Here is a 22,015-nt window from a genome sequence, read left to right as displayed (position 1 = left end):
CCCCAGCTCACTAAACATAAAAGTCATGAAAGCAGAAATGCAATCGCCTGCGGCCACACCACCTTGAATAAGCCTGATCTCAGAAGCTAAGCAATGTTGGGCTTGGTTAGTACTTGGATGGGAGACCACCTGGGAATATCAAGTGCTGCAGGCATTACATTTTACAATTGAAATGTGTGGAGGACAAAAGGAAATTTTGGAGGAATCACCCCCAGCTCACTAAACATAAAAGTCATGAAAGCAGAAATGCAATCGCCTGCGGCCACACCACCTTGAATAAGCCTGATCTCGTCTGATCTCAGAAGCTAAGCAATGTTGGGCTTGGTTAGTACTTGGATGGGAGACCACCTGGGAATATCAAGTGCTGCAGGCATTACATTTTTGTAATTACATTTTACAATTGAAATGTGTGGAGGACAAAAGGAAATTTTGGAGGAATCACCCCCAGCTCACTAAACATAAAAGTCATGAAAGCAGAAATGCAATCGCCTGCGGCCACACCACCTTGAATAAGCCTGATCTCGTCTGATCTCAGAAGCTAAGCAATGTTGGGCTTGGTTAGTACTTGGATGGGAGACCACCTGGGAATATCAAGTGCTGCAGGCATTACATTTTTGTAATTACATTTTACAATTGAAATGTGTGGAGGACAAAAGGAAATTTTGGAGGAATCACCCCCAGCTCACTAAACATAAAAGTCATGAAAGCAGAAATGCAATCGCCTGCGGCCACACCACCTTGAATAAGCCTGATCTCGTCTGATCTCAGAAGCTAAGCAATGTTGGGCTTGGTTAGTACTTGGATGGGAGACCACCTGGGAATATCAAGTGCTGCAGGCATTACATTTTTGTAATTACATTTTACAATTGAAATGTGTGGAGGACAAAAGGAAATTTTGGAGGAATCACCCCCAGCTCACTAAACATAAAAGTCATGAAAGCAGAAATGCAATCGCCTGCGGCCACACCACCTTGAATAAGCCTGATCTCAGAAGCTAAGCAATGTTGGGCTTGGTTAGTACTTGGATGGGAGACCACCTGGGAATATCAAGTGCTGCAGGCATTACATTTTACAATTGAAATGTGTGGAGGACAAAAGGAAATTTTGGAGGAATCACCCCCAGCTCACTAAACATAAAAGTCATGAAAGCAGAAATGCAATCGCCTGCGGCCACACCACCTTGAATAAGCCTGATCTCGTCTGATCTCAGAAGCTAAGCAATGTTGGGCTTGGTTAGTACTTGGATGGGAGACCACCTGGGAATATCAAGTGCTGCAGGCATTACATTTTACAATTGAAATGTGTGGAGGACAAAAGGAAATTTTGGAGGAATCACCCCCAGCTCACTAAACATAAAAGTCATGAAAGCAGAAATGCAATCGCCTGCGGCCACACCACCTTGAATAAGCCTGATCTCAGAAGCTAAGCAATGTTGGGCTTGGTTAGTACTTGGATGGGAGACCACCTGGGAATATCAAGTGCTGCAGGCATTACATTTTACAATTGAAATGTGTGGAGGACAAAAGGAAATTTTGGAGGAATCACCCCCAGCTCACTAAACATAAAAGTCATGAAAGCAGAAATGCAATCGCCTGCGGCCACACCACCTTGAATAAGCCTGATCTCGTCTGATCTCAGAAGCTAAGCAATGTTGGGCTTGGTTAGTACTTGGATGGGAGACCACCTGGGAATATCAAGTGCTGCAGGCATTACATTTTTGTAATTACATTTTACAATTGAAATGTGTGGAGGACAAAAGGAAATTTTGGAGGAATCACCCCCAGCTCACTAAACATAAAAGTCATGAAAGCAGAAATGCAATCGCCTGCGGCCACACCACCTTGAATAAGCCTGATCTCAGAAGCTAAGCAATGTTGGGCTTGGTTAGTACTTGGATGGGAGACCACCTGGGAATATCAAGTGCTGCAGGCATTACATTTTACAATTGAAATGTGTGGAGGACAAAAGGAAATTTTGGAGGAATCACCCCCAGCTCACTAAACATAAAAGTCATGAAAGCAGAAATGCAATCGCCTGCGGCCACACCACCTTGAATAAGCCTGATCTCGTCTGATCTCAGAAGCTAAGCAATGTTGGGCTTGGTTAGTACTTGGATGGGAGACCACCTGGGAATATCAAGTGCTGCAGGCATTACATTTTACAATTGAAATGTGTGGAGGACAAAAGGAAATTTTGGAGGAATCACCCCCAGCTCACTAAACATAAAAGTCATGAAAGCAGAAATGCAATCGCCTGCGGCCACACCACCTTGAATAAGCCTGATCTCGTCTGATCTCAGAAGCTAAGCAATGTTGGGCTTGGTTAGTACTTGGATGGGAGACCACCTGGGAATATCAAGTGCTGCAGGCATTACATTTTACAATTGAAATGTGTGGAGGACAAAAGGAAATTTTGGAGGAATCACCCCCAGCTCACTAAACATAAAAGTCATGAAAGCAGAAATGCAATCGCCTGCGGCCACACCACCTTGAATAAGCCTGATCTCAGAAGCTAAGCAATGTTGGGCTTGGTTAGTACTTGGATGGGAGACCACCTGGGAATATCAAGTGCTGCAGGCATTACATTTTACAATTGAAATGTGTGGAGGACAAAAGGAAATTTTGGAGGAATCACCCCCAGCTCACTAAACATAAAAGTCATGAAAGCAGAAATGCAATCGCCTGCGGCCACACCACCTTGAATAAGCCTGATCTCAGAAGCTAAGCAATGTTGGGCTTGGTTAGTACTTGGATGGGAGACCACCTGGGAATATCAAGTGCTGCAGGCATTACATTTTACAATTGAAATGTGTGGAGGACAAAAGGAAATTTTGGAGGAATCACCCCCAGCTCACTAAACATAAAAGTCATGAAAGCAGAAATGCAATCGCCTGCGGCCACACCACCTTGAATAAGCCTGATCTCGTCTGATCTCAGAAGCTAAGCAATGTTGGGCTTGGTTAGTACTTGGATGGGAGACCACCTGGGAATATCAAGTGCTGCAGGCATTACATTTTACAATTGAAATGTGTGGAGGACAAAAGGAAATTTTGGAGGAATCACCCCCAGCTCACTAAACATAAAAGTCATGAAAGCAGAAATGCAATCGCCTGCGGCCACACCACCTTGAATAAGCCTGATCTCGTCTGATCTCAGAAGCTAAGCAATGTTGGGCTTGGTTAGTACTTGGATGGGAGACCACCTGGGAATATCAAGTGCTGCAGGCATTACATTTTACAATTGAAATGTGTGGAGGACAAAAGGAAATTTTGGAGGAATCACCCCCAGCTCACTAAACATAAAAGTCATGAAAGCAGAAATGCAATCGCCTGCGGCCACACCACCTTGAATAAGCCTGATCTCGTCTGATCTCAGAAGCTAAGCAATGTTGGGCTTGGTTAGTACTTGGATGGGAGACCACCTGGGAATATCAAGTGCTGCAGGCATTACATTTTACAATTGAAATGTGTGGAGGACAAAAGGAAATTTTGGAGGAATCACCCCCAGCTCACTAAACATAAAAGTCATGAAAGCAGAAATGCAATCGCCTGCGGCCACACCACCTTGAATAAGCCTGATCTCAGAAGCTAAGCAATGTTGGGCTTGGTTAGTACTTGGATGGGAGACCACCTGGGAATATCAAGTGCTGCAGGCATTACATTTTACAATTGAAATGTGTGGAGGACAAAAGGAAATTTTGGAGGAATCACCCCCAGCTCACTAAACATAAAAGTCATGAAAGCAGAAATGCAATCGCCTGCGGCCACACCACCTTGAATAAGCCTGATCTCAGAAGCTAAGCAATGTTGGGCTTGGTTAGTACTTGGATGGGAGACCACCTGGGAATATCAAGTGCTGCAGGCATTACATTTTACAATTGAAATGTGTGGAGGACAAAAGGAAATTTTGGAGGAATCACCCCCAGCTCACTAAACATAAAAGTCATGAAAGCAGAAATGCAATCGCCTGCGGCCACACCACCTTGAATAAGCCTGATCTCGTCTGATCTCAGAAGCTAAGCAATGTTGGGCTTGGTTAGTACTTGGATGGGAGACCACCTGGGAATATCAAGTGCTGCAGGCATTACATTTTTGTAATTACATTTTACAATTGAAATGTGTGGAGGACAAAAGGAAATTTTGGAGGAATCACCCCCAGCTCACTAAACATAAAAGTCATGAAAGCAGAAATGCAATCGCCTGCGGCCACACCACCTTGAATAAGCCTGATCTCAGAAGCTAAGCAATGTTGGGCTTGGTTAGTACTTGGATGGGAGACCACCTGGGAATATCAAGTGCTGCAGGCATTACATTTTTGTAATTACATTTTACAATTGAAATGTGTGGAGGACAAAAGGAAATTTTGGAGGAATCACCCCCAGCTCACTAAACATAAAAGTCATGAAAGCAGAAATGCAATCGCCTGCGGCCACACCACCTTGAATAAGCCTGATCTCAGAAGCTAAGCAATGTTGGGCTTGGTTAGTACTTGGATGGGAGACCACCTGGGAATATCAAGTGCTGCAGGCATTACATTTTTGTAATTACATTTTACAATTGAAATGTGTGGAGGACAAAAGGAAATTTTGGAGGAATCACCCCCAGCTCACTAAACATAAAAGTCATGAAAGCAGAAATGCAATCGCCTGCGGCCACACCACCTTGAATAAGCCTGATCTCGTCTGATCTCAGAAGCTAAGCAATGTTGGGCTTGGTTAGTACTTGGATGGGAGACCACCTGGGAATATCAAGTGCTGCAGGCATTACATTTTACAATTGAAATGTGTGGAGGACAAAAGGAAATTTTGGAGGAATCACCCCCAGCTCACTAAACATAAAAGTCATGAAAGCAGAAATGCAATCGCCTGCGGCCACACCACCTTGAATAAGCCTGATCTCCGAAGCTAAGCAATGTTGGGCTTGGTTAGTACTTGGATGGGAGACCACCTGGGAATATCAAGTGCTGCAGGCATTACATTTTTGTAATTACATTTTACAATTGAAATGTGTGGAGGACAAAAGGAAATTTTGGAGGAATCACCCCCAGCTCACTAAACATAAAAGTCATGAAAGCAGAAATGCAATCGCCTGCGGCCACACCACCTTGAATAAGCCTGATCTCGTCTGATCTCAGAAGCTAAGCAATGTTGGGCTTGGTTAGTACTTGGATGGGAGACCACCTGGGAATATCAAGTGCTGCAGGCATTACATTTTACAATTGAAATGTGTGGAGGACAAAAGGAAATTTTGGAGGAATCACCCCCAGCTCACTAAACATAAAAGTCATGAAAGCAGAAATGCAATCGCCTGCGGCCACACCACCTTGAATAAGCCTGATCTCAGAAGCTAAGCAATGTTGGGCTTGGTTAGTACTTGGATGGGAGACCACCTGGGAATATCAAGTGCTGCAGGCATTACATTTTTGTAATTACATTTTACAATTGAAATGTGTGGAGGACAAAAGGAAATTTTGGCGGAATCACCCCCAGCTCACTAAACATAAAAGTCATGAAAGCAGAAATGCAATCGCCTGCGGCCACACCACCTTGAATAAGCCTGATCTCGTCTGATCTCAGAAGCTAAGCAATGTTGGGCTTGGTTAGTACTTGGATGGGAGACCACCTGGGAATATCAAGTGCTGCAGGCATTACATTTTACAATTGAAATGTGTGGAGGACAAAAGGAAATTTTGGAGGAATCACCCCCAGCTCACTAAACATAAAAGTCATGAAAGCAGAAATGCAATCTCCTGCGGCCACACCACCTTGAATAAGCCTGATCTCAGAAGCTAAGCAATGTTGGGCTTGGTTAGTACTTGGATGGGAGACCACCTGGGAATATCAAGTGCTGCAGGCATTACATTTTTGTAATTACATTTTACAATTGAAATGTGTGGAGGACAAAAGGAAATTTTGGAGGAATCACCCCCAGCTCACTAAACATAAAAGTCATGAAAGCAGAAATGCAATCGCCTGCGGCCACACCACCTTGAATAAGCCTGATCTCGTCTGATCTCAGAAGCTAAGCAATGTTGGGCTTGGTTAGTACTTGGATGGGAGACCACCTGGGAATATCAAGTGCTGCAGGCATTACATTTTTGTAATTACATTTTACAATTGAAATGTGTGGAGGACAAAAGGAAATTTTGGAGGAATCACCCCCAGCTCACTAAACATAAAAGTCATGAAAGCAGAAATGCAATCGCCTGCGGCCACACCACCTTGAATAAGCCTGATCTCAGAAGCTAAGCAATGTTGGGCTTGGTTAGTACTTGGATGGGAGACCACCTGGGAATATCAAGTGCTGCAGGCATTACATTTTACAATTGAAATGTGTGGAGGACAAAAGGAAATTTTGGAGGAATCACCCCCAGCTCACTAAACATAAAAGTCATGAAAGCAGAAATGCAATCGCCTGCGGCCACACCACCTTGAATAAGCCTGATCTCGTCTGATCTCAGAAGCTAAGCAATGTTGGGCTTGGTTAGTACTTGGATGGGAGACCACCTGGGAATATCAAGTGCTGCAGGCATTACATTTTTGTAATTACATTTTACAATTGAAATGTGTGGAGGACAAAAGGAAATTTTGGAGGAATCACCCCCAGCTCACTAAACATAAAAGTCATGAAAGCAGAAATGCAATCGCCTGCGGCCACACCACCTTGAATAAGCCTGATCTCAGAAGCTAAGCAATGTTGGGCTTGGTTAGTACTTGGATGGGAGACCACCTGGGAATATCAAGTGCTGCAGGCATTACATTTTTGTAATTACATTTTACAATTGAAATGTGTGGAGGACAAAAGGAAATTTTGGAGGAATCACCCCCAGCTCACTAAACATATAAGTCATGAAAGCAGAAATGCAATCGCCTGCGGCCACACCACCTTGAATAAGCCTGATCTCGTCTGATCTCAGAAGCTAAGCAATGTTGGGCTTGGTTAGTACTTGGATGGGAGACCACCTGGGAATATCAAGTGCTGCAGGCATTACATTTTACAATTGAAATGTGTGGAGGACAAAAGGAAATTTTGGAGGAATCACCCCCAGCTCACTAAACATAAAAGTCATGAAAGCAGAAATGCAATCGCCTGCGGCCACACCACCTTGAATAAGCCTGATCTCGTCTGATCTCAGAAGCTAAGCAATGTTGGGCTTGGTTAGTACTTGGATGGGAGACCACCTGGGAATATCAAGTGCTGCAGGCATTACATTTTTGTAATTACATTTTACAATTGAAATGTGTGGAGGACAAAAGGAAATTTTGGAGGAATCACCCCCAGCTCACTAAACATAAAAGTCATGAAAGCAGAAATGCAATCGCCTGCGGCCACACCACCTTGAATAAGCCTGATCTCGTCTGATCTCAGAAGCTAAGCAATGTTGGGCTTGGTTAGTACTTGGATGGGAGACCACCTGGGAATATCAAGTGCTGCAGGCATTACATTTTTGTAATTACATTTTACAATTGAAATGTGTGGAGGACAAAAGGAAATTTTGGAGGAATCACCCCCAGCTCACTAAACATAAAAGTCATGAAAGCAGAAATGCAATCGCCTGCGGCCACACCACCTTGAATAAGCCTGATCTCGTCTGATCTCAGAAGCTAAGCAATGTTGGGCTTGGTTAGTACTTGGATGGGAGACCACCTGGGAATATCAAGTGCTGCAGGCATTACATTTTACAATTGAAATGTGTGGAGGCCAAAAGGAAATTTTGGAGGAATCACCCCCAGCTCACTAAACATAAAAGTCATGAAAGCAGAAATGCAATCGCCTGCGGCCACACCACCTTGAATAAGCCTGATCTCGTCTGATCTCAGAAGCTAAGCAATGTTGGGCTTGGTTAGTACTTGGATGGGAGACCACCTGGGAATATCAAGTGCTGCAGGCATTACATTTTACAATTGAAATGTGTGGAGGACAAAAGGAAATTTTGGAGGAATCACCCCCAGCTCACTAAACATAAAAGTCATGAAAGCAGAAATGCAATCGCCTGCGGCCAAACCACCTTGAATAAGCCTGATCTCCGAAGCTAAGCAATGTTGGGCTTGGTTAGTACTTGGATGGGAGACCACCTGGGAATATCAAGTGCTGCAGGCATTACATTTTTGTAATTACATTTTACAATTGAAATGTGTGGAGGACAAAAGGAAATTTTGGAGGAATCACCCCCAGCTCACTAAACATAAAAGTCATGAAAGCAGAAATGCAATCGCCTGCGGCCACACCACCTTGAATAAGCCTGATCTCCGAAGCTAAGCAATGTTGGGCTTGGTTAGTACTTGGATGGGAGACCACCTGGGAATATCAAGTGCTGCAGGCATTACATTTTTGTAATTACATTTTACAATTGAAATGTGTGGAGGACAAAAGGAAATTTTGGAGGAATCACCCCCAGCTCACTAAACATAAAAGTCATGAAAGCAGAAATGCAATCGCCTGCGGCCACACCACCTTGAATAAGCCTGATCTCAGAAGCTAAGCAATGTTGGGCTTGGTTAGTACTTGGATGGGAGACCACCTGGGAATATCAAGTGCTGCAGGCATTACATTTTTGTAATTACATTTTACAATTGAAATGTGTGGAGGACAAAAGGAAATTTTGGAGGAATCACCCCCAGCTCACTAAACATAAAAGTCATGAAAGCAGAAATGCAATCGCCTGCGGCCACACCACCTTGAATAAGCCTGATCTCGTCTGATCTCAGAAGCTAAGCAATGTTGGGCTTGGTTAGTACTTGGATGGGAGACCACCTGGGAATATCAAGTGCTGCAGGCATTACATTTTTGTAATTACATTTTACAATTGAAATGTGTGGAGGACAAAAGGAAATTTTGGAGGAATCACCCCCAGCTCACTAAACATAAAAGTCATGAAAGCAGAAATGCAATCGCCTGCGGCCACACCACCTTGAATAAGCCTGATCTCGTCTGATCTCAGAAGCTAAGCAATGTTGGGCTTGGTTAGTACTTGGATGGGAGACCACCTGGGAATATCAAGTGCTGCAGGCATTACATTTTACAATTGAAATGTGTGGAGGACAAAAGGAAATTTTGGAGGAATCACCCCCAGCTCACTAAACATAAAAGTCATGAAAGCAGAAATGCAATCGCCTGCGGCCACACCACCTTGAATAAGCCTGATCTCCGAAGCTAAGCAATGTTGGGCTTGGTTAGTACTTGGATGGGAGACCACCTGGGAATATCAAGTGCTGCAGGCATTACATTTTACAATTGAAATGTGTGGAGGACAAAAGGAAATTTTGGAGGAATCACCCCCAGCTCACTAAACATAAAAGTCATGAAAGCAGAAATGCAATCGCCTGCGGCCACACCACCTTGAATAAGCCTGATCTCCGAAGCTAAGCAATGTTGGGCTTGGTTAGTACTTGGATGGGAGACCACCTGGGAATATCAAGTGCTGCAGGCATTACATTTTACAATTGAAATGTGTGGAGGACAAAAGGAAATTTTGGAGGAATCACCCCCAGCTCACTAAACATAAAAGTCATGAAAGCAGAAATGCAATCGCCTGCGGCCACACCACCTTGAATAAGCCTGATCTCGTCTGATCTCAGAAGCTAAGCAATGTTGGGCTTGGTTAGTACTTGGATGGGAGACCACCTGGGAATATCAAGTGCTGCAGGCATTACATTTTTGTAATTACATTTTACAATTGAAATGTGTGGAGGACAAAAGGAAATTTTGGAGGAATCACCCCCAGCTCACTAAACATAAAAGTCATGAAAGCAGAAATGCAATCGCCTGCGGCCACACCACCTTGAATAAGCCTGATCTCGTCTGATCTCAGAAGCTAAGCAATGTTGGGCTTGGTTAGTACTTGGATGGGAGACCACCTGGGAATATCAAGTGCTGCAGGCATTACATTTTACAATTGAAATGTGTGGAGGACAAAAGGAAATTTTGGAGGAATCACCCCCAGCTCACTAAACATAAAAGTCATGAAAGCAGAAATGCAATCGCCTGCGGCCACACCACCTTGAATAAGCCTGATCTCGTCTGATCTCAGAAGCTAAGCAATGTTGGGCTTGGTTAGAACTTGGATGGGAGACCACCTGGGAATATCAAGTGCTGCAGGCATTACATTTTTGTAATTACATTTTACAATTGAAATGTGTGGAGGACAAAAGGAAATTTTGGAGGAATCACCCCCAGCTCACTAAACATAAAAGTCATGAAAGCAGAAATGCAATCGCCTGCGGCCACACCACCTTGAATAAGCCTGATCTCGTCTGATCTCAGAAGCTAAGCAATGTTGGGCTTGGTTAGTACTTGGATGGGAGACCACCTGGGAATATCAAGTGCTGCAGGCATTACATTTTACAATTGAAATGTGTGGAGGACAAAAGGAAATTTTGGAGGAATCACCCCCAGCTCACTAAACATAAAAGTCATGAAAGCAGAAATGCAATCGCCTGCGGCCACACCACCTTGAATAAGCCTGATCTCGTCTGATCTCAGAAGCTAAGCAATGTTGGGCTTGGTTAGTACTTGGATGGGAGACCACCTGGGAATATCAAGTGCTGCAGGCATTACATTTTACAATTGAAATGTGTGGAGGACAAAAGGAAATTTTGGAGGAATCACCCCCAGCTCACTAAACATAAAAGTCATGAAAGCAGAAATGCAATCGCCTGCGGCCACACCACCTTGAATAAGCCTGATCTCCGAAGCTAAGCAATGTTGGGCTTGGTTAGTACTTGGATGGGAGACCACCTGGGAATATCAAGTGCTGCAGGCATTACATTTTTGTAATTACATTTTACAATTGAAATGTGTGGAGGACAAAAGGAAATTTTGGAGGAATCACCCCCAGCTCACTAAACATAAAAGTCATGAAAGCAGAAATGCAATCGCCTGCGGCCACACCACCTTGAATAAGCCTGATCTCAGAAGCTAAGCAATGTTGGGCTTGGTTAGTACTTGGATGGGAGACCACCTGGGAATATCAAGTGCTGCAGGCATTACATTTTTGTAATTACATTTTACAATTGAAATGTGTGGAGGACAAAAGGAAATTTTGGAGGAATCACCCCCAGCTCACTAAACATAAAAGTCATGAAAGCAGAAATGCAATCGCCTGCGGCCACACCACCTTGAATAAGCCTGATCTCGTCTGATCTCCGAAGCTAAGCAATGTTGGGCTTGGTTAGTACTTGGATGGGAGACCACCTGGGAATATCAAGTGCTGCAGGCATTACATTTTTGTAATTACATTTTACAATTGAAATGTGTGGAGGACAAAAGGAAATTTTGGAGGAATCACCCCCAGCTCACTAAACATAAAAGTCATGAAAGCAGAAATGCAATCGCCTGCGGCCACACCACCTTGAATAAGCCTGATCTCAGAAGCTAAGCAATGTTGGGCTTGGTTAGTACTTGGATGGGAGACCACCTGGGAATATCAAGTGCTGCAGGCATTACATTTTTGTAATTACATTTTACAATTGAAATGTGTGGAGGACAAAAGGAAATTTTGGAGGAATCACCCCCAGCTCACTAAACATAAAAGTCATGAAAGCAGAAATGCAATCGCCTGCGGCCACACCACCTTGAATACGCCTGATCTCAGAAGCTAAGCAATGTTGGGCTTGGTTAGTACTTGGATGGGAGACCACCTGGGAATATCAAGTGCTGCAGGCATTACATTTTACAATTGAAATGTGTGGAGGACAAAAGGAAATTTTGGAGGAATCACCCCCAGCTCACTAAACATAAAAGTCATGAAAGCAGAAATGCAATCGCCTGCGGCCACACCACCTTGAATAAGCCTGATCTCGTCTGATCTCAGAAGCTAAGCAATGTTGGGCTTGGTTAGTACTTGGATGGGAGACCACCTGGGAATATCAAGTGCTGCAGGCATTACATTTTTGTAATTACATTTTACAATTGAAATGTGTGGAGGACAAAAGGAAATTTTGGAGGAATCACCCCCAGCTCACTAAACATAAAAGTCATGAAAGCAGAAATGCAATCGCCTGCGGCCACACCACCTTGAATAAGCCTGATCTCAGAAGCTAAGCAATGTTGGGCTTGGTTAGTACTTGGATGGGAGACCACCTGGGAATATCAAGTGCTGCAGGCATTACATTTTTGTAATTACATTTTACAATTGAAATGTGTGGAGGACAAAAGGAAATTTTGGAGGAATCACCCCCAGCTCACTAAACATAAAAGTCATGAAAGCAGAAATGCAATCGCCTGCGGCCACACCACCTTGAATAAGCCTGATCTCGTCTGATCTCCGAAGCTAAGCAATGTTGGGCTTGGTTAGTACTTGGATGGGAGACCACCTGGGAATATCAAGTGCTGCAGGCATTACATTTTACAATTGAAATGTGTGGAGGACAAAAGGAAATTTTGGAGGAATCACCCCCAGCTCACTAAACATAAAAGTCATGAAAGCAGAAATGCAATCGCCTGCGGCCACACCACCTTGAATAAGCCTGATCTCGTCTGATCTCAGAAGCTAAGCAATGTTGGGCTTGGTTAGTACTTGGATGGGAGACCACCTGGGAATATCAAGTGCTGCAGGCATTACATTTTTGTAATTACATTTTACAATTGAAATGTGTGGAGGACAAAAGGAAATTTTGGAGGAATCACCCCCAGCTCACTAAACATAAAAGTCATGAAAGCAGAAATGCAATCGCCTGCGGCCACACCACCTTGAATAAGCCTGATCTCAGAAGCTAAGCAATGTTGGGCTTGGTTAGTACTTGGATGGGAGACCACCTGGGAATATCAAGTGCTGCAGGCATTACATTTTTGTAATTACATTTTACAATTGAAATGTGTGGAGGACAAAAGGAAATTTTGGAGGAATCACCCCCAGCTCACTAAACATAAAAGTCATGAAAGCAGAAATGCAATCGCCTGCGGCCACACCACCTTGAATAAGCCTGATCTCAGAAGCTAAGCAATGTTGGGCTTGGTTAGTACTTGGATGGGAGACCACCTGGGAATATCAAGTGCTGCAGGCATTACATTTTACAATTGAAATGTGTGGAGGACAAAAGGAAATTTTGGAGGAATCACCCCCAGCTCACTAAACATAAAAGTCATGAAAGCAGAAATGCAATCGCCTGCGGCCACACCACCTTGAATAAGCCTGATCTCAGAAGCTAAGCAATGTTGGGCTTGGTTAGTACTTGGATGGGAGACCACCTGGGAATATCAAGTGCTGCAGGCATTACATTTTACAATTGAAATGTGTGGAGGACAAAAGGAAATTTTGGAGGAATCACCCCCAGCTCACTAAACATAAAAGTCATGAAAGCAGAAATGCAATCGCCTGCGGCCACACCACCTTGAATAAGCCTGATCTCGTCTGATCTCCGAAGCTAAGCAATGTTGGGCTTGGTTAGTACTTGGATGGGAGACCACCTGGGAATATCAAGTGCTGCAGGCATTACATTTTACAATTGAAATGTGTGGAGGACAAAAGGAAATTTTGGAGGAATCACCCCCAGCTCACTAAACATAAAAGTCATGAAAGCAGAAATGCAATCGCCTGCGGCCACACCACCTTGAATAAGCCTGATCTCGTCTGATCTCAGAAGCTAAGCAATGTTGGGCTTGGTTAGTACTTGGATGGGAGACCACCTGGGAATATCAAGTGCTGCAGGCATTACATTTTACAATTGAAATGTGTGGAGGACAAAAGGAAATTTTGGAGGAATCACCCCCAGCTCACTAAACATAAAAGTCATGAAAGCAGAAATGCAATCGCCTGCGGCCACACCACCTTGAATAAGCCTGATCTCGTCTGATCTCAGAAGCTAAGCAATGTTGGGCTTGGTTAGTACTTGGATGGGAGACCACCTGGGAATATCAAGTGCTGCAGGCATTACATTTTACAATTGAAATGTGTGGAGGACAAAAGGAAATTTTGGAGGAATCACCCCCAGCTCACTAAACATAAAAGTCATGAAAGCAGAAATGCAATCGCCTGCGGCCACACCACCTTGAATAAGCCTGATCTCCGAAGCTAAGCAATGTTGGGCTTGGTTAGTACTTGGATGGGAGACCACCTGGGAATATCAAGTGCTGCAGGCATTACATTTTACAATTGAAATGTGTGGAGGACAAAAGGAAATTTTGGAGGAATCACCCCCAGCTCACTAAACATAAAAGTCATGAAAGCAGAAATGCAATCGCCTGCGGCCACACCACCTTGAATAAGCCTGATCTCGTCTGATCTCAGAAGCTAAGCAATGTTGGGCTTGGTTAGTACTTGGATGGGAGACCACCTGGGAATATCAAGTGCTGCAGGCATTACATTTTTGTAATTACATTTTACAATTGAAATGTGTGGAGGACAAAAGGAAATTTTGGAGGAATCACCCCCAGCTCACTAAACATAAAAGTCATGAAAGCAGAAATGCAATCGCCTGCGGCCACACCACCTTGAATAAGCCTGATCTCAGAAGCTAAGCAATGTTGGGCTTGGTTAGTACTTGGATGGGAGACCACCTGGGAATATCAAGTGCTGCAGGCATTACATTTTTGTAATTACATTTTACAATTGAAATGTGTGGAGGACAAAAGGAAATTTTGGAGGAATCACCCCCAGCTCACTAAACATAAAAGTCATGAAAGCAGAAATGCAATCGCCTGCGGCCACACCACCTTGAATAAGCCTGATCTCAGAAGCTAAGCAATGTTGGGCTTGGTTAGTACTTGGATGGGAGACCACCTGGGAATATCAAGTGCTGCAGGCATTACATTTTTGTAATTACATTTTACAATTGAAATGTGTGGAGGACAAAAGGAAATTTTGGAGGAATCACCCCCAGCTCACTAAACATAAAAGTCATGAAAGCAGAAATGCAATCGCCTGCGGCCACACCACCTTGAATAAGCCTGATCTCGTCTGATCTCAGAAGCTAAGCAATGTTGGGCTTGGTTAGTACTTGGATGGGAGACCACCTGGGAATATCAAGTGCTGCAGGCATTACATTTTTGTAATTACATTTTACAATTGAAATGTGTGGAGGACAAAAGGAAATTTTGGAGGAATCACCCCCAGCTCACTAAACATAAAAGTCATGAAAGCAGAAATGCAATCGCCTGCGGCCACACCACCTTGAATAAGCCTGATCTCGTCTGATCTCCGAAGCTAAGCAATGTTGGGCTTGGTTAGTACTTGGATGGGAGACCACCTGGGAATATCAAGTGCTGCAGGCATTACATTTTACAATTGAAATGTGTGGAGGACAAAAGGAAATTTTGGAGGAATCACCCCCAGCTCACTAAACATAAAAGTCATGAAAGCAGAAATGCAATCGCCTGCGGCCACACCACCTTGAATAAGCCTGATCTCAGAAGCTAAGCAATGTTGGGCTTGGTTAGTACTTGGATGGGAGACCACCTGGGAATATCAAGTGCTGCAGGCATTACATTTTTGTAATTACATTTTACAATTGAAATGTGTGGAGGACAAAAGGAAATTTTGGAGGAATCACCCCCAGCTCACTAAACATAAAAGTCATGAAAGCAGAAATGCAATCGCCTGCGGCCACACCACCTTGAATAAGCCTGATCTCAGAAGCTAAGCAATGTTGGGCTTGGTTAGTACTTGGATGGGAGACCACCTGGGAATATCAAGTGCTGCAGGCATTACATTTTTGTAATTACATTTTACAATTGAAATGTGTGGAGGACAAAAGGAAATTTTGGAGGAATCACCCCCAGCTCACTAAACATAAAAGTCATGAAAGCAGAAATGCAATCGCCTGCGGCCACACCACCTTGAATAAGCCTGATCTCGTCTGATCTCAGAAGCTAAGCAATGTTGGGCTTGGTTAGTACTTGGATGGGAGACCACCTGGGAATATCAAGTGCTGCAGGCATTACATTTTACAATTGAAATGTGTGGAGGACAAAAGGAAATTTTGGAGGAATCACCCCCAGCTCACTAAACATAAAAGTCATGAAAGCAGAAATGCAATCGCCTGCGGCCACACCACCTTGAATAAGCCTGATCTCGTCTGATCTCAGAAGCTAAGCAATGTTGGGCTTGGTTAGTACTTGGATGGGAGACCACCTGGGAATATCAAGTGCTGCAGGCATTACATTTTTGTAATTACATTTTACAATTGAAATGTGTGGAGGACAAAAGGAAATTTTGGAGGAATCACCCCCAGCTCACTAAACATAAAAGTCATGAAAGCAGAAATGCAATCGCCTGCGGCCACACCACCTTGAATAAGCCTGATCTCAGAAGCTAAGCAATGTTGGGCTTGGTTAGTACTTGGATGGGAGACCACCTGGGAATATCAAGTGCTGCAGGCATTACATTTTACAATTGAAATGTGTGGAGGACAAAAGGAAATTTTGGAGGAATCACCCCCAGCTCACTAAACATAAAAGTCATGAAAGCAGAAATGCAATCGCCTGCGGCCACACCACCTTGAATAAGCCTGATCTCGTCTGATCTCCGAAGCTAAGCAATGTTGGGCTTGGTTAGTACTTGGATGGGAGACCACCTGGGAATATCAAGTGCTGCAGGCATTACATTTTTGTAATTACATTTTACAATTGAAATGTGTGGAGGACAAAAGGAAATTTTGGAGGAATCACCCCCAGCTCACTAAACATAAAAGTCATGAAAGCAGAAATGCAATCGCCTGCGGCCACACCACCTTGAATAAGCCTGATCTCAGAAGCTAAGCAATGTTGGGCTTGGTTAGTACTTGGATGGGAGACCACCTGGGAATATCAAGTGCTGCAGGCATTACATTTTACAATTGAAATGTGTGGAGGACAAAAGGAAATTTTGGAGGAATCACCCCCAGCTCACTAAACATAAAAGTCATGAAAGCAGAAATGCAATCGCCTGCGGCCACACCACCTTGAATAAGCCTGATCTCGTCTGATCTCCGAAGCTAAGCAATGTTGGGCTTGGTTAGTACTTGGATGGGAGACCACCTGGGAATATCAAGTGCTGCAGGCATTACATTTTTGTAATTACATTTTACAATTGAAATGTGTGGAGGACAAAAGGAAATTTTGGAGGAATCACCCCCAGCTCACTAAACATAAAAGTCATGAAAGCAGAAATGCAATCGCCTGCGGCCACACCACCTTGAATAAGCCTGATCTCGTCTGATCTCAGAAGCTAAGCAATGTTGGGCTTGGTTAGTACTTGGATGGGAGACCACCTGGGAATATCAAGTGCTGCAGGCATTACATTTTACAATTGAAATGTGTGGAGGACAAAAGGAAATTTTGGAGGAATCACCCCCAGCTCACTAAACATAAAAGTCATAAAAGCAGAAATGCAATCGCCTGCGGCCACACCACCTTGAATAAGCCTGATCTCAGAAGCTAAGCAATGTTGGGCTTGGTTAGTACTTGGATGGGAGACCACCTGGGAATATCAAGTGCTGCAGGCATTACATTTTTGTAATTACATTTTACAATTGAAATGTGTGGAGGACAAAAGGAAATTTTGGAGGAATCACCCCCAGCTCACTAAACATAAAAGTCATGAAAGCAGAAATGCAATCGCCTGCGGCCACACCACCTTGAATAAGCCTGATCTCAGACGCTAAGCAATGTTGGGCTTGGTTAGTACTTGGATGGGAGACCACCTGGGAATATCAAGTGCTGCAGGCATTACATTTTACAATTGAAATGTGTGGAGGACAAAAGGAAATTTTGGAGGAATCACCCCCAGCTCACTAAACATAAAAGTCATGAAAGCAGAAATGCAATCGCCTGCGGCCACACCACCTTGAATAAGCCTGATCTCAGAAGCTAAGCAATGTTGGGCTTGGTTAGTACTTGGATGGGAGACCACCTGGGAATATCAAGTGCTGCAGGCATTACATTTTACAATTGAAATGTGTGGAGGACAAAAGGAAATTTTGGAGGAATCACCCCCAGCTCACTAAACATAAAAGTCATGAAAGCAGAAATGCAATCGCCTGCGGCCACACCACCTTGAATAAGCCTGATCTCAGAAGCTAAGCAATGTTGGGCTTGGTTAGTACTTGGATGGGAGACCACCTGGGAATATCAAGTGCTGCAGGCATTACATTTTACAATTGAAATGTGTGGAGGACAAAAGGAAATTTTGGAGGAATCACCCCCAGCTCACTAAACATAAAAGTCATGAAAGCAGAAATGCAATCGCCTGCGGCCACACCACCTTGAATAAGCCTGATCTCGTCTGATCTCAGAAGCTAAGCAATGTTGGGCTTGGTTAGTACTTGGATGGGAGACCACCTGGGAATATCAAGTGCTGCAGGCATTACATTTTACAATTGAAATGTGTGGAGGACAAAAGGAAATTTTGGAGGAATCACCCCCAGCTCACTAAACATAAAAGTCATGAAAGCAGAAATGCAATCGCCTGCGGCCACACCACCTTGAATAAGCCTGATCTCGTCTGATCTCAGAAGCTAAGCAATGTTGGGCTTGGTTAGTACTTGGATGGGAGACCACCTGGGAATATCAAGTGCTGCAGGCATTACATTTTACAATTGAAATGTGTGGAGGACAAAAGGAAATTTTGGAGGAATCACCCCCAGCTCACTAAACATAAAAGTCATGAAAGCAGAAATGCAATCGCCTGCGGCCACACCACCTTGAATAAGCCTGATCTCAGAAGCTAAGCAATGTTGGGCTTGGTTAGTACTTGGATGGGAGACCACCTGGGAATATCAAGTGCTGCAGGCATTACATTTTACAATTGAAATGTGTGGAGGACAAAAGGAAATTTTGGAGGAATCACCCCCAGCTCACTAAACATAAAAGTCATGAAAGCAGAAATGCAATCGCCTGCGGCCACACCACCTTGAATAAGCCTGATCTCGTCTGATCTCAGAAGCTAAGCAATGTTGGGCTTGGTTAGTACTTGGATGGGAGACCACCTGGGAATATCAAGTGCTGCAGGCATTACATTTTACAATTGAAATGTGTGGAGGACAAAAGGAAATTTTGGAGGAATCACCCCCAGCTCACTAAACATAAAAGTCATGAAAGCAGAAATGCAATCGCCTGCGGCCACACCACCTTGAATAAGCCTGATCTCAGAAGCTAAGCAATGTTGGGCTTGGTTAGTACTTGGATGGGAGACCACCTGGGAATATCAAGTGCTGCAGGCATTACATTTTACAATTGAAATGTGTGGAGGACAAAAGGAAATTTTGGAGGAATCACCCCCAGCTCACTAAACATAAAAGTCATGAAAGCAGAAATGCAATCGCCTGCGGCCACACCACCTTGAATAAGCCTGATCTCGTCTGATCTCAGAAGCTAAGCAATGTTGGGCTTGGTTAGTACTTGGATGGGAGACCACCTGGGAATATCAAGTGCTGCAGGCATTACATTTTACAATTGAAATGTGTGGAGGACAAAAGGAAATTTTGGAGGAATCACCCCCAGCTCACTAAACATAAAAGTCATAAAAGCAGAAATGCAATCGCCTGCGGCCACACCACCTTGAATAAGCCTGATCTCAGAAGCTAAGCAATGTTGGGCTTGGTTAGTACTTGGATGGGAGACCACCTGGGAATATCAAGTGCTGCAGGCATTACATTTTACAATTGAAATGTGTGGAGGACAAAAGGAAATTTTGGAGGAATCACCCCCAGCTCACTAAACATAAAAGTCATGAAAGCAGAAATGCAATCGCCTGCGGCCACACCACCTTGAATAAGCCTGATCTCGTCTGATCTCAGAAGATAAGCAATGTTGGGCTTGGTTAGTACTTGGATGGGAGACCACCTGGGAATATCAAGTGCTGCAGGCATTACATTTTTGTAATTACATTTTACAATTGAAATGTGTGGAGGACAAAAGGAAATTTTGGAGGAATCACCCCCAGCTCACTAAACATAAAAGTCATGAAAGCAGAAATGCAATCGCCTGCGGCCACACCACCTTGAATAAGCCTGATCTCGTCTGATCTCAGAAGCTAAGCAATGTTGGGCTTGGTTAGTACTTGGATGGGAGACCACCTGGGAATATCAAGTGCTGCAGGCATTACATTTTTGTAATTACATTTTACAATTGAAATGTGTGGAGGACAAAAGGAAATTTTGGAGGAATCACCCCCAGCTCACTAAACATAAAAGTCATGAAAGCAGAAATGCAATCGCCTGCGGCCACACCACCTTGAATAAGCCTGATCTCAGAAGCTAAGCAATGTTGGGCTTGGTTAGTACTTGGATGGGAGACCACCTGGGAATATCAAGTGCTGCAGGCATTACATTTTTGTAATTACATTTTACAATTGAAATGTGTGGAGGACAAAAGGAAATTTTGGAGGAATCACCCCCAGCTCACTAAACATAAAAGTCATGAAAGCAGAAATGCAATCGCCTGCGGCCACACCACCTTGAATAAGCCTGATCTCGTCTGATCTCAGAAGCTAAGCAATGTTGGGCTTGGTTAGTACTTGGATGGGAGACCACCTGGGAATATCAAGTGCTGCAGGCATTACATTTTTGTAATTACATTTTACAATTGAAATGTGTGGAGGACAAAAGGAAATTTTGGAGGAATCACCCCCAGCTCACTAAACATAAAAGTCATGAAAGCAGAAATGCAATCGCCTGCGGCCACACCACCTTGAATAAGCCTGATCTCAGAAGCTAAGCAATGTTGGGCTTGGTTAGTACTTGGATGGGAGACCACCTGGGAATATCAAGTGCTGCAGGCATTACATTTTTGTAATTACATTTTACAATTGAAATGTGTGGAGGACAAAAGGAAATTTTGGAGGAATCACCCCCAGCTCACTAAACATAAAAGTCATGAAAGCAGAAATGCAATCGCCTGCGGCCACACCACCTTGAATAAGCCTGATCTCGTCTGATCTCCGAAGCTAAGCAATGTTGGGCTTGGTTAGTACTTGGATGGGAGACCACCTGGGAATATCAAGTGCTGCAGGCATTACATTTTTGTAATTACATTTTACAATTGAAATGTGTGGAGGACAAAAGGAAATTTTGGAGGAATCACCCCCAGCTCACTAAACATAAAAGTCATGAAAGCAGAAATGCAATCGCCTGCGGCCACACCACCTTGAATAAGCCTGATCTCGTCTGATCTCAGAAGCTAAGCAATGTTGGGCTTGGTTAGTACTTGGATGGGAGACCACCTGGGAATATCAAGTGCTGCAGGCATTACATTTTACAATTGAAATGTGTGGAGGACAAAAGGAAATTTTGGAGGAATCACCCCCAGCTCACTAAACATAAAAGTCATGAAAGCAGAAATGCAATCGCCTGCGGCCACACCACCTTGAATAAGCCTGATCTCAGAAGCTAAGCAATGTTGGGCTTGGTTAGTACTTGGATGGGAGACCACCTGGGAATATCAAGTGCTGCAGGCATTACATTTTTGTAATTACATTTTACAATTGAAATGTGTGGAGGACAAAAGGAAATTTTGGAGGAATCACCCCCAGCTCACTAAACATAAAAGTCATGAAAGCAGAAATGCAATCGCCTGCGGCCACACCACCTTGAATAAGCCTGATCTCAGAAGCTAAGCAATGTTGGGCTTGGTTAGTACTTGGATGGGAGACCACCTGGGAATATCAAGTGCTGCAGGCATTACATTTTACAATTGAAATGTGTGGAGGACAAAAGGAAATTTTGGAGGAATCACCCCCAGCTCACTAAACATAAAAGTCATGAAAGCAGAAATGCAATCGCCTGCGGCCACACCACCTTGAATAAGCCTGATCTCAGAAGCTAAGCAATGTTGGGCTTGGTTAGTACTTGGATGGGAGACCACCTGGGAATATCAAGTGCTGCAGGCATTACATTTTACAATTGAAATGTGTGGAGGACAAAAGGAAATTTTGGAGGAATCACCCCCAGCTCACTAAACATAAAAGTCATGAAAGCAGAAATGCAATCGCCTGCGGCCACACCACCTTGAATAAGCCTGATCTCAGAAGCTAAGCAATGTTGGGCTTGGTTAGTACTTGGATGGGAGACCACCTGGGAATATCAAGTGCTGCAGGCATTACAT

The 22,015-nt window shown here is 43.8% G+C and overlaps 52 non-coding genes and 48 pseudogenes across 52 annotated transcripts; all 100 read left to right on the top strand.

Moving 5' to 3' along the window:
* The first annotated feature begins 45 nt into the window (after positions 1-45).
* Positions 46-154, top strand: LOC131726554 (5S ribosomal RNA; annotated as a pseudogene).
* A 100-nt stretch (positions 155-254) lies between these two features.
* Positions 255-373, top strand: LOC131726289 (5S ribosomal RNA). Its single transcript, XR_009321475.1, has one exon. It is a non-coding gene; the product is annotated as a 5S ribosomal RNA (ribosomal RNA).
* Positions 374-487: 114 nt separating this feature from the next.
* Positions 488-606, top strand: LOC131726278 (5S ribosomal RNA). The gene has a single exon (XR_009321461.1). It is a non-coding gene; the product is annotated as a 5S ribosomal RNA (ribosomal RNA).
* A 114-nt stretch (positions 607-720) lies between these two features.
* LOC131726267 (5S ribosomal RNA) lies at positions 721-839 on the top strand. The gene has a single exon (XR_009321450.1). It is a non-coding gene; the product is annotated as a 5S ribosomal RNA (ribosomal RNA).
* A 114-nt stretch (positions 840-953) lies between these two features.
* LOC131726553 (5S ribosomal RNA) lies at positions 954-1,062 on the top strand (annotated as a pseudogene).
* A 100-nt stretch (positions 1,063-1,162) lies between these two features.
* On the top strand, positions 1,163-1,281 carry LOC131726256 (5S ribosomal RNA). The gene has a single exon (XR_009321439.1). It is a non-coding gene; the product is annotated as a 5S ribosomal RNA (ribosomal RNA).
* A 100-nt stretch (positions 1,282-1,381) lies between these two features.
* On the top strand, positions 1,382-1,490 carry LOC131726552 (5S ribosomal RNA; annotated as a pseudogene).
* A 100-nt stretch (positions 1,491-1,590) lies between these two features.
* LOC131726245 (5S ribosomal RNA) lies at positions 1,591-1,709 on the top strand. Its single transcript, XR_009321428.1, has one exon. It is a non-coding gene; the product is annotated as a 5S ribosomal RNA (ribosomal RNA).
* Positions 1,710-1,823: 114 nt separating this feature from the next.
* On the top strand, positions 1,824-1,932 carry LOC131726550 (5S ribosomal RNA; annotated as a pseudogene).
* A 100-nt stretch (positions 1,933-2,032) lies between these two features.
* LOC131726234 (5S ribosomal RNA) lies at positions 2,033-2,151 on the top strand. The gene has a single exon (XR_009321417.1). It is a non-coding gene; the product is annotated as a 5S ribosomal RNA (ribosomal RNA).
* Positions 2,152-2,251: 100 nt separating this feature from the next.
* LOC131726223 (5S ribosomal RNA) lies at positions 2,252-2,370 on the top strand. The gene has a single exon (XR_009321406.1). It is a non-coding gene; the product is annotated as a 5S ribosomal RNA (ribosomal RNA).
* A 100-nt stretch (positions 2,371-2,470) lies between these two features.
* LOC131726549 (5S ribosomal RNA) lies at positions 2,471-2,579 on the top strand (annotated as a pseudogene).
* Positions 2,580-2,679: 100 nt separating this feature from the next.
* On the top strand, positions 2,680-2,788 carry LOC131726548 (5S ribosomal RNA; annotated as a pseudogene).
* Positions 2,789-2,888: 100 nt separating this feature from the next.
* LOC131726211 (5S ribosomal RNA) lies at positions 2,889-3,007 on the top strand. Its single transcript, XR_009321394.1, has one exon. It is a non-coding gene; the product is annotated as a 5S ribosomal RNA (ribosomal RNA).
* Positions 3,008-3,107: 100 nt separating this feature from the next.
* Positions 3,108-3,226, top strand: LOC131726200 (5S ribosomal RNA). The gene has a single exon (XR_009321383.1). It is a non-coding gene; the product is annotated as a 5S ribosomal RNA (ribosomal RNA).
* Positions 3,227-3,326: 100 nt separating this feature from the next.
* Positions 3,327-3,445, top strand: LOC131726189 (5S ribosomal RNA). The gene has a single exon (XR_009321371.1). It is a non-coding gene; the product is annotated as a 5S ribosomal RNA (ribosomal RNA).
* A 100-nt stretch (positions 3,446-3,545) lies between these two features.
* On the top strand, positions 3,546-3,654 carry LOC131726547 (5S ribosomal RNA; annotated as a pseudogene).
* Positions 3,655-3,754: 100 nt separating this feature from the next.
* Positions 3,755-3,863, top strand: LOC131726546 (5S ribosomal RNA; annotated as a pseudogene).
* Positions 3,864-3,963: 100 nt separating this feature from the next.
* Positions 3,964-4,082, top strand: LOC131726178 (5S ribosomal RNA). The gene has a single exon (XR_009321360.1). It is a non-coding gene; the product is annotated as a 5S ribosomal RNA (ribosomal RNA).
* A 114-nt stretch (positions 4,083-4,196) lies between these two features.
* On the top strand, positions 4,197-4,305 carry LOC131726544 (5S ribosomal RNA; annotated as a pseudogene).
* A 114-nt stretch (positions 4,306-4,419) lies between these two features.
* Positions 4,420-4,528, top strand: LOC131726543 (5S ribosomal RNA; annotated as a pseudogene).
* A 114-nt stretch (positions 4,529-4,642) lies between these two features.
* Positions 4,643-4,761, top strand: LOC131726167 (5S ribosomal RNA). Its single transcript, XR_009321349.1, has one exon. It is a non-coding gene; the product is annotated as a 5S ribosomal RNA (ribosomal RNA).
* Positions 4,762-4,861: 100 nt separating this feature from the next.
* LOC131726843 (5S ribosomal RNA) lies at positions 4,862-4,970 on the top strand (annotated as a pseudogene).
* A 114-nt stretch (positions 4,971-5,084) lies between these two features.
* LOC131726156 (5S ribosomal RNA) lies at positions 5,085-5,203 on the top strand. Its single transcript, XR_009321338.1, has one exon. It is a non-coding gene; the product is annotated as a 5S ribosomal RNA (ribosomal RNA).
* A 100-nt stretch (positions 5,204-5,303) lies between these two features.
* LOC131726542 (5S ribosomal RNA) lies at positions 5,304-5,412 on the top strand (annotated as a pseudogene).
* Positions 5,413-5,526: 114 nt separating this feature from the next.
* LOC131726144 (5S ribosomal RNA) lies at positions 5,527-5,645 on the top strand. The gene has a single exon (XR_009321327.1). It is a non-coding gene; the product is annotated as a 5S ribosomal RNA (ribosomal RNA).
* Positions 5,646-5,745: 100 nt separating this feature from the next.
* Positions 5,746-5,854, top strand: LOC131726807 (5S ribosomal RNA; annotated as a pseudogene).
* A 114-nt stretch (positions 5,855-5,968) lies between these two features.
* On the top strand, positions 5,969-6,087 carry LOC131726133 (5S ribosomal RNA). Its single transcript, XR_009321316.1, has one exon. It is a non-coding gene; the product is annotated as a 5S ribosomal RNA (ribosomal RNA).
* Positions 6,088-6,201: 114 nt separating this feature from the next.
* LOC131726541 (5S ribosomal RNA) lies at positions 6,202-6,310 on the top strand (annotated as a pseudogene).
* Positions 6,311-6,410: 100 nt separating this feature from the next.
* Positions 6,411-6,529, top strand: LOC131726122 (5S ribosomal RNA). Its single transcript, XR_009321305.1, has one exon. It is a non-coding gene; the product is annotated as a 5S ribosomal RNA (ribosomal RNA).
* Positions 6,530-6,643: 114 nt separating this feature from the next.
* LOC131726540 (5S ribosomal RNA) lies at positions 6,644-6,752 on the top strand (annotated as a pseudogene).
* A 114-nt stretch (positions 6,753-6,866) lies between these two features.
* LOC131726111 (5S ribosomal RNA) lies at positions 6,867-6,985 on the top strand. Its single transcript, XR_009321294.1, has one exon. It is a non-coding gene; the product is annotated as a 5S ribosomal RNA (ribosomal RNA).
* Positions 6,986-7,085: 100 nt separating this feature from the next.
* LOC131726099 (5S ribosomal RNA) lies at positions 7,086-7,204 on the top strand. The gene has a single exon (XR_009321281.1). It is a non-coding gene; the product is annotated as a 5S ribosomal RNA (ribosomal RNA).
* A 114-nt stretch (positions 7,205-7,318) lies between these two features.
* LOC131726088 (5S ribosomal RNA) lies at positions 7,319-7,437 on the top strand. The gene has a single exon (XR_009321270.1). It is a non-coding gene; the product is annotated as a 5S ribosomal RNA (ribosomal RNA).
* A 114-nt stretch (positions 7,438-7,551) lies between these two features.
* Positions 7,552-7,670, top strand: LOC131726077 (5S ribosomal RNA). Its single transcript, XR_009321259.1, has one exon. It is a non-coding gene; the product is annotated as a 5S ribosomal RNA (ribosomal RNA).
* Positions 7,671-7,770: 100 nt separating this feature from the next.
* LOC131726066 (5S ribosomal RNA) lies at positions 7,771-7,889 on the top strand. Its single transcript, XR_009321246.1, has one exon. It is a non-coding gene; the product is annotated as a 5S ribosomal RNA (ribosomal RNA).
* Positions 7,890-7,989: 100 nt separating this feature from the next.
* On the top strand, positions 7,990-8,098 carry LOC131726848 (5S ribosomal RNA; annotated as a pseudogene).
* A 114-nt stretch (positions 8,099-8,212) lies between these two features.
* Positions 8,213-8,321, top strand: LOC131726842 (5S ribosomal RNA; annotated as a pseudogene).
* Positions 8,322-8,435: 114 nt separating this feature from the next.
* Positions 8,436-8,544, top strand: LOC131726539 (5S ribosomal RNA; annotated as a pseudogene).
* Positions 8,545-8,658: 114 nt separating this feature from the next.
* LOC131726055 (5S ribosomal RNA) lies at positions 8,659-8,777 on the top strand. Its single transcript, XR_009321235.1, has one exon. It is a non-coding gene; the product is annotated as a 5S ribosomal RNA (ribosomal RNA).
* Positions 8,778-8,891: 114 nt separating this feature from the next.
* On the top strand, positions 8,892-9,010 carry LOC131726044 (5S ribosomal RNA). The gene has a single exon (XR_009321223.1). It is a non-coding gene; the product is annotated as a 5S ribosomal RNA (ribosomal RNA).
* Positions 9,011-9,110: 100 nt separating this feature from the next.
* LOC131726841 (5S ribosomal RNA) lies at positions 9,111-9,219 on the top strand (annotated as a pseudogene).
* Positions 9,220-9,319: 100 nt separating this feature from the next.
* Positions 9,320-9,428, top strand: LOC131726840 (5S ribosomal RNA; annotated as a pseudogene).
* A 100-nt stretch (positions 9,429-9,528) lies between these two features.
* Positions 9,529-9,647, top strand: LOC131726033 (5S ribosomal RNA). The gene has a single exon (XR_009321212.1). It is a non-coding gene; the product is annotated as a 5S ribosomal RNA (ribosomal RNA).
* Positions 9,648-9,761: 114 nt separating this feature from the next.
* On the top strand, positions 9,762-9,880 carry LOC131726022 (5S ribosomal RNA). Its single transcript, XR_009321201.1, has one exon. It is a non-coding gene; the product is annotated as a 5S ribosomal RNA (ribosomal RNA).
* Positions 9,881-9,980: 100 nt separating this feature from the next.
* LOC131726448 (5S ribosomal RNA) lies at positions 9,981-10,099 on the top strand. The gene has a single exon (XR_009321637.1). It is a non-coding gene; the product is annotated as a 5S ribosomal RNA (ribosomal RNA).
* Positions 10,100-10,213: 114 nt separating this feature from the next.
* LOC131726011 (5S ribosomal RNA) lies at positions 10,214-10,332 on the top strand. Its single transcript, XR_009321189.1, has one exon. It is a non-coding gene; the product is annotated as a 5S ribosomal RNA (ribosomal RNA).
* Positions 10,333-10,432: 100 nt separating this feature from the next.
* LOC131725999 (5S ribosomal RNA) lies at positions 10,433-10,551 on the top strand. The gene has a single exon (XR_009321178.1). It is a non-coding gene; the product is annotated as a 5S ribosomal RNA (ribosomal RNA).
* A 100-nt stretch (positions 10,552-10,651) lies between these two features.
* Positions 10,652-10,760, top strand: LOC131726839 (5S ribosomal RNA; annotated as a pseudogene).
* Positions 10,761-10,874: 114 nt separating this feature from the next.
* On the top strand, positions 10,875-10,983 carry LOC131726538 (5S ribosomal RNA; annotated as a pseudogene).
* A 114-nt stretch (positions 10,984-11,097) lies between these two features.
* Positions 11,098-11,216, top strand: LOC131726313 (5S ribosomal RNA). Its single transcript, XR_009321499.1, has one exon. It is a non-coding gene; the product is annotated as a 5S ribosomal RNA (ribosomal RNA).
* Positions 11,217-11,330: 114 nt separating this feature from the next.
* On the top strand, positions 11,331-11,439 carry LOC131726537 (5S ribosomal RNA; annotated as a pseudogene).
* A 114-nt stretch (positions 11,440-11,553) lies between these two features.
* On the top strand, positions 11,554-11,662 carry LOC131726486 (5S ribosomal RNA; annotated as a pseudogene).
* Positions 11,663-11,762: 100 nt separating this feature from the next.
* LOC131725987 (5S ribosomal RNA) lies at positions 11,763-11,881 on the top strand. Its single transcript, XR_009321166.1, has one exon. It is a non-coding gene; the product is annotated as a 5S ribosomal RNA (ribosomal RNA).
* A 114-nt stretch (positions 11,882-11,995) lies between these two features.
* On the top strand, positions 11,996-12,104 carry LOC131726536 (5S ribosomal RNA; annotated as a pseudogene).
* A 114-nt stretch (positions 12,105-12,218) lies between these two features.
* LOC131726312 (5S ribosomal RNA) lies at positions 12,219-12,337 on the top strand. The gene has a single exon (XR_009321498.1). It is a non-coding gene; the product is annotated as a 5S ribosomal RNA (ribosomal RNA).
* Positions 12,338-12,437: 100 nt separating this feature from the next.
* On the top strand, positions 12,438-12,556 carry LOC131725976 (5S ribosomal RNA). The gene has a single exon (XR_009321155.1). It is a non-coding gene; the product is annotated as a 5S ribosomal RNA (ribosomal RNA).
* Positions 12,557-12,670: 114 nt separating this feature from the next.
* On the top strand, positions 12,671-12,779 carry LOC131726535 (5S ribosomal RNA; annotated as a pseudogene).
* Positions 12,780-12,893: 114 nt separating this feature from the next.
* LOC131726533 (5S ribosomal RNA) lies at positions 12,894-13,002 on the top strand (annotated as a pseudogene).
* A 100-nt stretch (positions 13,003-13,102) lies between these two features.
* On the top strand, positions 13,103-13,211 carry LOC131726532 (5S ribosomal RNA; annotated as a pseudogene).
* Positions 13,212-13,311: 100 nt separating this feature from the next.
* On the top strand, positions 13,312-13,430 carry LOC131726310 (5S ribosomal RNA). Its single transcript, XR_009321496.1, has one exon. It is a non-coding gene; the product is annotated as a 5S ribosomal RNA (ribosomal RNA).
* Positions 13,431-13,530: 100 nt separating this feature from the next.
* LOC131725965 (5S ribosomal RNA) lies at positions 13,531-13,649 on the top strand. The gene has a single exon (XR_009321144.1). It is a non-coding gene; the product is annotated as a 5S ribosomal RNA (ribosomal RNA).
* A 100-nt stretch (positions 13,650-13,749) lies between these two features.
* On the top strand, positions 13,750-13,868 carry LOC131725954 (5S ribosomal RNA). Its single transcript, XR_009321133.1, has one exon. It is a non-coding gene; the product is annotated as a 5S ribosomal RNA (ribosomal RNA).
* A 100-nt stretch (positions 13,869-13,968) lies between these two features.
* On the top strand, positions 13,969-14,077 carry LOC131726838 (5S ribosomal RNA; annotated as a pseudogene).
* A 100-nt stretch (positions 14,078-14,177) lies between these two features.
* LOC131725943 (5S ribosomal RNA) lies at positions 14,178-14,296 on the top strand. Its single transcript, XR_009321122.1, has one exon. It is a non-coding gene; the product is annotated as a 5S ribosomal RNA (ribosomal RNA).
* A 114-nt stretch (positions 14,297-14,410) lies between these two features.
* Positions 14,411-14,519, top strand: LOC131726531 (5S ribosomal RNA; annotated as a pseudogene).
* Positions 14,520-14,633: 114 nt separating this feature from the next.
* Positions 14,634-14,742, top strand: LOC131726530 (5S ribosomal RNA; annotated as a pseudogene).
* Positions 14,743-14,856: 114 nt separating this feature from the next.
* Positions 14,857-14,975, top strand: LOC131725932 (5S ribosomal RNA). The gene has a single exon (XR_009321111.1). It is a non-coding gene; the product is annotated as a 5S ribosomal RNA (ribosomal RNA).
* A 114-nt stretch (positions 14,976-15,089) lies between these two features.
* On the top strand, positions 15,090-15,208 carry LOC131726309 (5S ribosomal RNA). Its single transcript, XR_009321495.1, has one exon. It is a non-coding gene; the product is annotated as a 5S ribosomal RNA (ribosomal RNA).
* A 100-nt stretch (positions 15,209-15,308) lies between these two features.
* LOC131726529 (5S ribosomal RNA) lies at positions 15,309-15,417 on the top strand (annotated as a pseudogene).
* A 114-nt stretch (positions 15,418-15,531) lies between these two features.
* On the top strand, positions 15,532-15,640 carry LOC131726528 (5S ribosomal RNA; annotated as a pseudogene).
* Positions 15,641-15,754: 114 nt separating this feature from the next.
* LOC131725921 (5S ribosomal RNA) lies at positions 15,755-15,873 on the top strand. Its single transcript, XR_009321100.1, has one exon. It is a non-coding gene; the product is annotated as a 5S ribosomal RNA (ribosomal RNA).
* Positions 15,874-15,973: 100 nt separating this feature from the next.
* On the top strand, positions 15,974-16,092 carry LOC131725910 (5S ribosomal RNA). Its single transcript, XR_009321089.1, has one exon. It is a non-coding gene; the product is annotated as a 5S ribosomal RNA (ribosomal RNA).
* Positions 16,093-16,206: 114 nt separating this feature from the next.
* Positions 16,207-16,315, top strand: LOC131726527 (5S ribosomal RNA; annotated as a pseudogene).
* Positions 16,316-16,415: 100 nt separating this feature from the next.
* On the top strand, positions 16,416-16,534 carry LOC131726308 (5S ribosomal RNA). The gene has a single exon (XR_009321494.1). It is a non-coding gene; the product is annotated as a 5S ribosomal RNA (ribosomal RNA).
* A 114-nt stretch (positions 16,535-16,648) lies between these two features.
* LOC131726526 (5S ribosomal RNA) lies at positions 16,649-16,757 on the top strand (annotated as a pseudogene).
* Positions 16,758-16,857: 100 nt separating this feature from the next.
* Positions 16,858-16,976, top strand: LOC131726307 (5S ribosomal RNA). The gene has a single exon (XR_009321493.1). It is a non-coding gene; the product is annotated as a 5S ribosomal RNA (ribosomal RNA).
* A 114-nt stretch (positions 16,977-17,090) lies between these two features.
* Positions 17,091-17,209, top strand: LOC131725899 (5S ribosomal RNA). The gene has a single exon (XR_009321078.1). It is a non-coding gene; the product is annotated as a 5S ribosomal RNA (ribosomal RNA).
* Positions 17,210-17,309: 100 nt separating this feature from the next.
* LOC131726525 (5S ribosomal RNA) lies at positions 17,310-17,418 on the top strand (annotated as a pseudogene).
* Positions 17,419-17,532: 114 nt separating this feature from the next.
* Positions 17,533-17,641, top strand: LOC131726822 (5S ribosomal RNA; annotated as a pseudogene).
* A 100-nt stretch (positions 17,642-17,741) lies between these two features.
* Positions 17,742-17,850, top strand: LOC131726524 (5S ribosomal RNA; annotated as a pseudogene).
* A 100-nt stretch (positions 17,851-17,950) lies between these two features.
* On the top strand, positions 17,951-18,059 carry LOC131726522 (5S ribosomal RNA; annotated as a pseudogene).
* Positions 18,060-18,159: 100 nt separating this feature from the next.
* Positions 18,160-18,278, top strand: LOC131725888 (5S ribosomal RNA). Its single transcript, XR_009321067.1, has one exon. It is a non-coding gene; the product is annotated as a 5S ribosomal RNA (ribosomal RNA).
* A 100-nt stretch (positions 18,279-18,378) lies between these two features.
* Positions 18,379-18,497, top strand: LOC131725876 (5S ribosomal RNA). Its single transcript, XR_009321055.1, has one exon. It is a non-coding gene; the product is annotated as a 5S ribosomal RNA (ribosomal RNA).
* A 100-nt stretch (positions 18,498-18,597) lies between these two features.
* LOC131726521 (5S ribosomal RNA) lies at positions 18,598-18,706 on the top strand (annotated as a pseudogene).
* A 100-nt stretch (positions 18,707-18,806) lies between these two features.
* LOC131725865 (5S ribosomal RNA) lies at positions 18,807-18,925 on the top strand. Its single transcript, XR_009321044.1, has one exon. It is a non-coding gene; the product is annotated as a 5S ribosomal RNA (ribosomal RNA).
* A 100-nt stretch (positions 18,926-19,025) lies between these two features.
* LOC131726520 (5S ribosomal RNA) lies at positions 19,026-19,134 on the top strand (annotated as a pseudogene).
* Positions 19,135-19,234: 100 nt separating this feature from the next.
* Positions 19,235-19,353, top strand: LOC131725854 (5S ribosomal RNA). The gene has a single exon (XR_009321033.1). It is a non-coding gene; the product is annotated as a 5S ribosomal RNA (ribosomal RNA).
* A 100-nt stretch (positions 19,354-19,453) lies between these two features.
* Positions 19,454-19,562, top strand: LOC131726519 (5S ribosomal RNA; annotated as a pseudogene).
* Positions 19,563-19,662: 100 nt separating this feature from the next.
* LOC131726118 (5S ribosomal RNA) lies at positions 19,663-19,781 on the top strand. The gene has a single exon (XR_009321301.1). It is a non-coding gene; the product is annotated as a 5S ribosomal RNA (ribosomal RNA).
* A 114-nt stretch (positions 19,782-19,895) lies between these two features.
* LOC131725843 (5S ribosomal RNA) lies at positions 19,896-20,014 on the top strand. The gene has a single exon (XR_009321022.1). It is a non-coding gene; the product is annotated as a 5S ribosomal RNA (ribosomal RNA).
* Positions 20,015-20,128: 114 nt separating this feature from the next.
* On the top strand, positions 20,129-20,237 carry LOC131726518 (5S ribosomal RNA; annotated as a pseudogene).
* Positions 20,238-20,351: 114 nt separating this feature from the next.
* Positions 20,352-20,470, top strand: LOC131725832 (5S ribosomal RNA). Its single transcript, XR_009321011.1, has one exon. It is a non-coding gene; the product is annotated as a 5S ribosomal RNA (ribosomal RNA).
* Positions 20,471-20,584: 114 nt separating this feature from the next.
* Positions 20,585-20,693, top strand: LOC131726517 (5S ribosomal RNA; annotated as a pseudogene).
* Positions 20,694-20,807: 114 nt separating this feature from the next.
* Positions 20,808-20,926, top strand: LOC131726306 (5S ribosomal RNA). Its single transcript, XR_009321492.1, has one exon. It is a non-coding gene; the product is annotated as a 5S ribosomal RNA (ribosomal RNA).
* A 114-nt stretch (positions 20,927-21,040) lies between these two features.
* On the top strand, positions 21,041-21,159 carry LOC131725821 (5S ribosomal RNA). The gene has a single exon (XR_009321000.1). It is a non-coding gene; the product is annotated as a 5S ribosomal RNA (ribosomal RNA).
* A 100-nt stretch (positions 21,160-21,259) lies between these two features.
* On the top strand, positions 21,260-21,368 carry LOC131726516 (5S ribosomal RNA; annotated as a pseudogene).
* A 114-nt stretch (positions 21,369-21,482) lies between these two features.
* Positions 21,483-21,591, top strand: LOC131726515 (5S ribosomal RNA; annotated as a pseudogene).
* Positions 21,592-21,691: 100 nt separating this feature from the next.
* On the top strand, positions 21,692-21,800 carry LOC131726514 (5S ribosomal RNA; annotated as a pseudogene).
* Positions 21,801-21,900: 100 nt separating this feature from the next.
* LOC131726513 (5S ribosomal RNA) lies at positions 21,901-22,009 on the top strand (annotated as a pseudogene).
* Positions 22,010-22,015: the final 6 nt, after the last annotated feature.

This window comes from Acipenser ruthenus, unplaced genomic scaffold (assembly GCF_902713425.1).
Source record: "Acipenser ruthenus unplaced genomic scaffold, fAciRut3.2 maternal haplotype, whole genome shotgun sequence".
NCBI classification, from domain to species: domain Eukaryota; kingdom Metazoa; phylum Chordata; class Actinopteri; order Acipenseriformes; family Acipenseridae; genus Acipenser; species Acipenser ruthenus.
Note: the sequence above shows the minus strand (reverse complement) of the source record. Positions and strands in the feature narration are given on the sequence as shown.